The 8,905-nt window shown below is 46.7% G+C and overlaps 1 long non-coding RNA gene across 1 annotated transcript; it reads right to left on the bottom strand.

The window, feature by feature from the left end:
• Positions 1-310: 310 nt before the first annotated feature.
• Positions 311-8,093, bottom strand: LOC134808864 (uncharacterized). The gene is made up of 3 exons (XR_010152890.1): positions 7,865-8,093; positions 5,511-5,772; positions 311-5,293 (listed from the first exon to the last, which is right to left on the bottom strand). It is a non-coding gene; the product is annotated as an uncharacterized LOC134808864 (long non-coding RNA).
• Positions 8,094-8,905: the final 812 nt, after the last annotated feature.

Raw genomic sequence — 8,905 nt, 5'->3', positions numbered from 1 at the left:
TAATCCCAGCACTTTGGGAGGCCGAGGCGGCTGGATCACGAGGTCAGGAGATCAAGACCATCCTGGCTAACACGGTGAAACCCTGTCTCTACTAAAAATACAAAAAAATTAGCCAGGCGTGGTGGTGGGCACCTGTAGTCCCAGCTACTTGGGAGGCTGAGGCAGGAGAATTGCTTGAACCCTGGAGGCGGAGCTTGCAGTGAGCTGAGATCACGCCACTGCACTCCAGCCTGGGCGACAGAGCAAGACTCCATCTCAAAAAAAAAAAAGATTTACAGAAAAGATGCAACAGGAGTACAGAGTTCGTGTATCTCATCCCAAGTTTCCCCTATTGTTAACATTTTACATTACTCTAGACAAGTTCAGGGTGGTGTGGCCATAGACTTACATTACTGTAGTCCATTTGTTGCAACTAAGGAGCCAGCATTGTTACACTACTGTTAACTAAACTCTATACTTTATTCATATTCCACTAATTTTTCCTAATGACTTTTTCCTATTCCTGGATCCCATCCAGGGTGCCACATTGCACTCAATCATCGTGTCTCCTTAGTCCCCCAGTCTGTGACAGTTTCTCAGGCTTTCCTTGGCTTTGGTGACCGTGACAGTTTTGAGTAGTAGGGGTGAAGTTCTTTGTAGAACATCCCTTGCTTTGGGTTGTTCTGATGTTTTTCTCCTGGTTAGGCTGGGGTTACAGTTTTCTGGGGGAGGACCACCCTAGAGGTGAATAAAGGCACCATTTTTAAATTGCTGTGAGGTGCCCTGAACTAAGAAGTGAGATCAAATCTACCAGAGCTATTCAGAAAAAAATCAGAGAAATCTTACTTTTGAGGTCTTTAAATGGTAGTGGTGGGGTATAGAAGGATTCCTTGGAAATTTTTTCCTAAGGAAGTTGTTTGTTGCCTATCATCATGGTGGTGACTAAATGAGCCTTTATCTGACATATAGACAAGATTTGACATTTGTTCTTTTCCTCCCCATTGGCTCTAGAGTGTGGCCTTGGGTGAGTCAAGCCTTCTTCCTTGGCCTCTATAGAATTAGGAAGTTGGAGCTAATGACCTTGGAGGCCTCTTTCCACTGTGATGGCTTATGCTGTAATAGGTGGCCCATAACTCCCCTCAACATCTGTGAATTCCAAAGTTGGGCTCCCCTCTGCTCCTCTATCAGTCCAGGCTGTTTGTATTCAGGTGACATGTGCCCCTAGGGACATGGCCCACCCCAACCCCCTTTTCAAAGCCCTCCTTGCAGACAAACACACACACAAAAACAAGCCCTAGATATTTGCAGCATGGATCTCCAGTTCGAGGGACTCAGTGAACATTCCAGGGCAGCAGTGCCCAGAGCCGGACCCCTGCCCTGGCCATCCCTGCAGCCCTGCTGACACAGCACAAGAGCCAGCACGGCCAGGGTCACAGGCAGACCTACACGCCACACCATGCTGGAGGCTCTTTCACCCCAAGGGGCTGTTTTGGTTCAGCAGCTCCTGTGTCTTGAATAAGTTAATCACTGATGACAAGAGATTAATTTATAACCGGACAGCAGACAAGATAGTTCGGGCTTTGGCGAGGTGGCACTGAACTGTGGCGCGGGGCATTACTCAAAAGACCCTGGGTCTGCAGCTTGGTGCAGAGGCTGGGAACTTCAGATCCTCACCGGTTCCCCAGAGGCCACTTGGTCCAAAGAGAGGAACCACGTGCTGAGGACTTCTGTTTCCTCTCTCCAGCACATTTACTTGTAGAAAACATGTCCAGGCAACAGGCAGGCCCGTTAGAAAAGTCCAGTTAAGAGAGAGCACCGGCATGCCAACCCAGCCCAGGCCCATTGGAGGAAGAGGGAGAGGGGTGGGGAGAGAGGAAGTCATGGAAAGATGTGGAAGGATAGATGGGAGCCTGGGGTGAGAGCTCATTCCTACAGCCTGAGTCACCCAGCGTGTGGATTCTCCCCTCCAGCTCAGGCAGGGCTCAGGCAGGTCTTTGAGGATCTGCCCTCCCATCCCACAGGCATCCTCTCTGTTGTTTCTAACGTTAACCTCCTCATTCTGGGCTCAAAAAAGAAAAAAGATGGAAGTGCAGCATGATGTGCAGGCCTCTCTGGGGCCTGACCTTCATGCTCCAGATACTGCTTTTATATTAAGTAAGATGACCCTTCTCTGCCACACTGGAGATGCGTGGCTATAGATACTGGCTTTAGGGACTACTATTTTTGCCAGCTTCAGCAGTCTCCTATATCCAGCCAGGATAGTTTAGAGTTCTTAAATCAGGCCTATTTATCAAAGAAGTCCACGGCAATACTTCCCTGATGGCCATGGGACCTCAGGAGCCCACAGTCTAACTAGAGAAAGAACATGAGAAAGAGGGAGACAGGAAATGGGACTGAAAATAGGATGGAAGCTGCATGAAAAATGGGGGTGCAGAGGAACTCCTCTGGGGACTGCCAAAATATGGGCTTCTTACCTAAAAGGGCTCTGGGAGCCCAGCTGAGTGGTGGGTGAATTACGCTTGAGCGTCCCCCAGGAATGGCTTCTTGTCATTTGGATTCAACCCTGCTGCCCTGTCCCCATTTGTTCACCCCATGTGCACCAATGTCTCTGTCTCTGTCTTTGTTTATGTCATTCCCTTGACCCAGAATGCCCTTCCCAGCCATCAAGACCTGGCTGGGACATCATTTGTGCTGGAAAGCCTTCCACAGATCTTTATGTGGGACCTCCTTCTCTTTGGTCCCCGTGCTTCTTTGTATCTATTGCAACAGTATCTGTTGGTTCTGATAGGCAGATTCGTGTCACCTGGGGGACCTTGTTAAATACACAAATCCTAGCCCTGAATCACAATCTCTTGGGGTGGGTTTTGGGAAGCTGTTTTCATTGGTCTTCATATGTGTTTTGAATGCCTAGCCAGGGTTGGATATGTCTTTTCTGGACTGTGTCTCCTGGGGGTGGGCACAGAACTTACATCATGGTGACCACATGTCACTGTGCCCAGACAGCCTCCTAGGCCTGGCAAAAAGGGATGCAGAGTGCAAGGCCCACACCCTTTAATTCACACCATTTTAATTCATTCGTAGTTCCTGCTTCATGCCCCAGACACTATGCTGGGTCCTGGGGATACAAGAGCAAAACCCAACATAGTTTGCCTTCACACGGCTTCCAGTCTAACGGGGGGAGAATAGAGGTGACTCAAATTCCCTACACCCACATAATTACAAAGTGCAGCTTGAGCGTTGTAAAGGAAAAACAAAGGTGCTCAGAGAACCTGCAATGGGGACTCTGATGTAGGCTGGGAGGTCAGGGAAGGCTGAGCAGAGCCCGAAAGGAGGGGCAGTAAAGGAGGGGAGGGGCTGGAAACAGTCTCTTACTGGGGTCTTCTCAGAACTGTGTTCATTTAGGCCAGCTGGGAGGCATTAGGGTGTAAGCTCCTCTACAGACACCCAAGATCGTTTCCCCATCTTCTCCCCACGCCTGCCCCGCCACCCAGCCTTCACTTCTGCTTTCCTGCCATCTGCTCTTGCTGTGAGCCTTTGGGAGCTGTTGTGTTTGTTAACAAAGGAAAGACCCATTTTTCCATGCTGAGTGGCTGCCTGCTAGCATATACAGTGCCTCTACTGAATTACCAAAAGGTGCACCTCCATTTGAACTGACCTAACCTTGCACTGAACACATGACTTGGCCGGTGGAGCTCAGGCTGGATTTAAGCAGCTACTCCTGCCTCCCCTACCCACTTTTGGCCCAGTGCCCTTGTGCAGTGAACAACTTGGACAACCTTCTGTAGTGGCCCTGCTGCAGTCTCCTCTTAGGCAGAAAGTTCTGGCTTCTTGGCTCACCCTCACAGCTAGAAGATTCCTTTATCCCAGAAGGAGATAATTACATCTTCTATGGCATAAATCTGTTTGGACATTTAGAGAAGAATTTATATGTATTTTCTGAAGGACTGGGTGTTTTTCTGATCTAAATTGAAATGATGATTCTTTTAAATATGATCCAAGAGAGTCCTTTCATATGGTAATTCACACACACTCTGGCTGATAAGCCCTAGACTTGGCAAAAGGTTCAAAGCAGAAATTGGATTCAGATGAGGCACAGGGATGCTTTTTGATCTGATTTTCTTCTAGCCACTGACATTGGGAGAATTTTGGCCTCTGAGTGGCAGTGGGCCCCAAAAAGCCTGGTAAAGTAAGATCTTTTTTTTCTTTCTTTTTTTTTTTTTTTTTTTTCTTTTTTGAGACAGTCTTGCCCTGTCATCCAGGCTGGAGCACAATAGTGCAGTCTCGGCTCACTGCAACCTCTGACTCCCAGGTTCAAGTGATTCTCCTGCTTCAGCCTCCTGAGTAGCTGGGATTACAGGTGCACACCACCATGCTTGGCTAATTTTTTTCTTTTTTTTTTTTGTATCTTTAGTAGAGACGGGATTTCACCATGTTTGTTAGGCTGGTCTCGAACTCCTGACCTCGTGATCCACCCGCCTCGGCCTCCCAAAGTGCTGGGATTACAGGCTTGAGCCATCGCGCTGGGCCAAAATAAGATCTTTTTAAAGAAAGTCTGAAATGCCTAGAAAGAGTAGAGGAGTCCTTACTACACTTGGCTTTAGAAAAAGAAGCCTTTTCTGGGAGAAGATAACTCTCATCACACACTAAGCAAGTCAGAGGATCTGAGCTGGAGTGGCCCTTGAGAGGTATCTCATCTAGATCCTTCTTTTTACCCTTTGGAAAACTGAGGCTCAGAGAGAGGAAGTGGATTGGCTTAGGTCCCACAGTGAGTGGCAGAGCCAGGATCACACCTGACGGGTGCTTGCTTCTGCACCTGAACCTTGAGGGTCGCTGTTCCCCCACATAGTAGTGCCAACAGGGTCCCCTATGAGGATGGTGCAAGCTCAAAGGGTGACTGTGTGTGGGAATGGTGAGAAGGGGACATCATCTAGGACCATAAATCATGGTGTCTCCTCAAGCCCAGTGTGGCCTCTCTTCTTCCAGATACAGAAAGCTGCTTCTGCTACTTAAGGGACAGGCATCATCTTCAAGAGGTAACACTAGGAATAGAATGAGAACTGGGAGTGGTGGAAGCGGAAGACAGAAGCTGATCTTATGGACACAGAAGAGTATGTAAGTGAATCACAGGCCATATCACAGTTTCATCAGTGATTATAATAATTGGTTTTGGGCTGGGGGAGTATTGGTTGTCAAAGTGACATCCTCTTTTAGGTGCCATATTTTTCCATGTCTGACGTCGGAAAAAGCACTTTCAGTTGTGAGGATAAGATGAGCTCACAGGTGCTCAGGAAATGGCAGCATCTCTTGAGAGATTCTGTTAAGGAAAGTGGGGGAGGAAGGGAACTAGATATAAATCTTCTCCTTTAATACTTTCAGGAGGTATGGTTCTCCTTATCTCACTGAAAAGGAAACAGGGCAAATTTCCTGCCCAAGGTCACACAGCCCAAATGTAGCGAAGCTCAGCTCTTCTGGTTCTGGGCCATTCCCCCCACTTCACCTTGCAGTGCCATGCTAGCTTCTCTTAGACTTACCGTCAATTTCCATCACTTTCAGCTGACTCATCCTTTCCTCCCAGGCCCTGAGACCACACCCAGGGTTGTTTGTTTTTAACTGTAAGATCATCCTGTTTTCCATAGGCCTGAGCTCCATCAGCAAGCCAGGACCCTCTTCTGATCCATACTCCAAAGTCAGCATAAACATCTCCAGCCAAAGCTGTTCCTTGTTCTGTCAGTAACACAGTTCCCGAGGAGACCAGGGCCTCTTTCCTTCCGTTGTCTCCTGGTTGCTCTGCTTCTGGTGACGAAACAGGGGCAGCGTCAAATGAAGAACATCATCTGTCCTACAGACTAGGCAACTGTGAATTTTTCATCAATCCTGATTTCTCTAATGAATTGCAACATGCTCTAACTCCAACATTCAAAATTCAACATTCCCATTCCCTATTTGTTAAGGGTGCAGGTGAATATGAAAAGGCAAATTCAAAAGGTGAACTTTCCTATCTCTGAAGGGCACATGCAGGAACCTGAACCCGGCTGGGAGCCAGGAGACCTGCATTTTGGTCCTGACTCCCTCCCTGCTGCCTGTGTGCTCTTGGGCAAGTTGCTTAATCATTCTGGGTTTACGTGCTTGTTAAGGACTCTTTCAGTGCAAATATTTTATAATTATAAACACTGAGAAGATCCTGTCAATAATGTAGTTCCTTTGTAATGCTAAATGTCACACATGCATCATGGCCTATGATACCTGATGAGTTTAGAATTTTTTCTTGATTGGAACAGGGATGGGTGTTTAAAACAAAAGACTTGAGTCCTTTCCAGCTGGGGCCCTGAGTCTGTGGGTTTGGTAAGTCAATTAGGCTGCAGAGTCACAAGCAGTTTACCTTGTCAAAATACTAGCCATTTGTTGAAAATCAAATCCTCAAGATGGAGTGGTATTTCCAAACTCCACTGAGTTGGAGCCTCAGAACTAGAGAACTGGATAATGGAGTTAGTCCAGCACATACTTCTGCTTTGCTAATACCTTCCGTTTTTGTCTAGTACCCCTTCGTAGTGAAATATCTGTTCTGGGTCTTTCCAAGGACAACCACATCCGAGTGGGGAGAAGGCCGACATTCAGGGTGCTGGAAGGGTGGGGTGGCATGATTCAGATCAACAGGGCTGACTTTCCACTTTTCACCTCACTTGCACTGTAGCCACCAGTTCTGGGACTCCTCAGTTGACAGATGTGGAGACCCAGAGTCAAGGAATGATGTCCCATAGGACCCCTGGGGAATTTGACACAACCACAGTCAGCACCTGGCTGCCATCAGCCTAAGGCTGTCACTCGAGAGGGCTTCCTCTCCAGATGAATACAAGCTGACTTGAAGGGTAAAAGAGTCTAAAAAACATACGATTATCTTAAGAACAACTTTAACACATGTAAATAGAGACCCATAGATTTTTATTTCTATTTTCAGTCAAACACATATCAAAACCCGGCATGTTTTCAAACACCACGGCCGATACTTGATTTGTATTTCCTGAAGCCACCCCAGTGAGCCACTCTGAAATAAATTAAAAAGAATGGTCAAGGCTGAATGCACACTGAGGTTTCCATGTGCTCAGCTCAGCAGATTCAGGTATGACCCCTACAGAGCTTGGACTCTGAACTGGCACTGACATTCTCTACGCTCAGCGACCATTTCACACAATGAATTCATCTGTGTAATTGTGCCTAGCTGTCCCCAGATTAACTCCATGTTTGCATGAAGATCAAAATGCTTACTTTTCAAAGTTTGGTTTTCTTCCATTTCTGTCTTATCTGGGGAGGCATTCATGCTTGGAATTTCCTGGGCTTTTCTTTTTTTAATCTCATGGAGAGACTGAGAGTGTTAAGGGGGAAAGAGTAGCGGGCAGGGGCAGGGGGCTTGCCTTTTATTGTTCTTTTTTTGAAACAACAATTGGCAATTTTTCTTCACTGTTTTAGTGTTCTCTTGTTAAAGACAACCCAGACCTCAGAGTAATAGCATTCTTGCTTGCCCCCACCCCTAAATCCTACCTTAGTCAGAACATGAGCTAGAATTCTGCATCATTAAAAAGAAATTCAGCCGAGGCAGGTAGATCATGAGGTCAGGAGTTCGAGACCAGCCTGGCCAACATAGTGAAACGCCGTCTCTACTAAAAATACAAAAACTAGCCAGGTGTGGTGGCACGTGCCTGTAGTCCCAGCTACTTGGGAGGCTGAGGCTGGAGAATCACTTGAACCCGGGAGGCAGATGTTGCAGTGAGCCGAGATTGTGCCATTGCACTCCAGCCTGGGTGACAAGCGAGACTTCATCTCAAAAAAAAAAAAAAGAAATTCGACTGGGTTGTCAGTTACATAAAGAGTGCACGACTGAAGTACCTACCTTGATAAGTACTTATGTCTGCTTTGCTTCTACCTTCCGTTTTTGTCTAGTACCACTTGGTGATGAAACGTCTGTTCTGGGTCTTTCCAAGGACAACCACACCTGAGTGGGAAAAAGGCCGACATTTGGGGCGCTGGTAAGGTGGGGTGGCATAATTCAAATCAACAGGGCTGCCTTTCCACTGTTTCACCTCACTTGAGCTGTTCTAGGAGAAATATTGGAAGGCATTCTGCACCTTTCTTCACAATGGGATCGGCAGGTGAAAGCAAGACATTTGAATGGAGTGGAGTGTTTCACTTAATCATTAGCACTGCTGACATCAATAAAAAACAAATAATGCATATCGTCAGCATGAGCACCTACAGTGAGTGGAAAGGAGGCCAGGTTCTTAGTAAGCTTTATGATGAGGTAGGGGACAGATGGGATTCAAAGCGGAGCCGAGGAAGCAGTGTGGCTTGTATTTCAGCTGCAGAGTACAATTATTTTTGTGGTCGAAGAATCCAAACTGTGCCAGCTATTTCAAAACAACATCAGGAGGGCAGAGGTGTGTTTTCCAGCATCCCTAATGGGTGCCAGGAGACAGCCTTGAGAACAAACACATCTTTTCTTGAAATAGGAAGCCAACTATTTAGCTTATGCAAGTAATACTATAAAAAGGCATTGTAAGTTGACTTGCAGCTCCTGAGCTTTGGACCAACCTCTAGACTTGTTTCAAAAGGCTCTTTCTGGAGGAAGAAAAGTCCTGAGGCTCTCAGGTCAAGCCCTGGCTCCAACAACAGTTTAAATCAAGTAAAAGCCTCCTTCGCCTATAGGTTGAACCAGCCCAGGCAAACACCATTAAGACAGCTTCCAAACAAAGATGACAATATTACCATTTCAGCCTGAACCTGGTTTCAAAATTCATTTTGTGAAATGTTTAAAGTTGGACAAGCCAAGCAGAACTATAGCATTAATGAGACCCTAACGAAAATTCGTGCATTCAACTCATTCATTCAACAAATATTGAGTGGGATGTGCCACTATCTATTGACTGGGAATGTG

This window comes from Pan troglodytes, chromosome 19 (assembly GCF_028858775.2).
Source record: "Pan troglodytes isolate AG18354 chromosome 19, NHGRI_mPanTro3-v2.0_pri, whole genome shotgun sequence".
In the NCBI taxonomy this organism is placed as follows: domain Eukaryota; kingdom Metazoa; phylum Chordata; class Mammalia; order Primates; family Hominidae; genus Pan; species Pan troglodytes.
The sequence above is the reverse complement of the archived record's forward strand: the minus strand, read 5'-3'. Positions and strand labels throughout refer to the sequence as shown.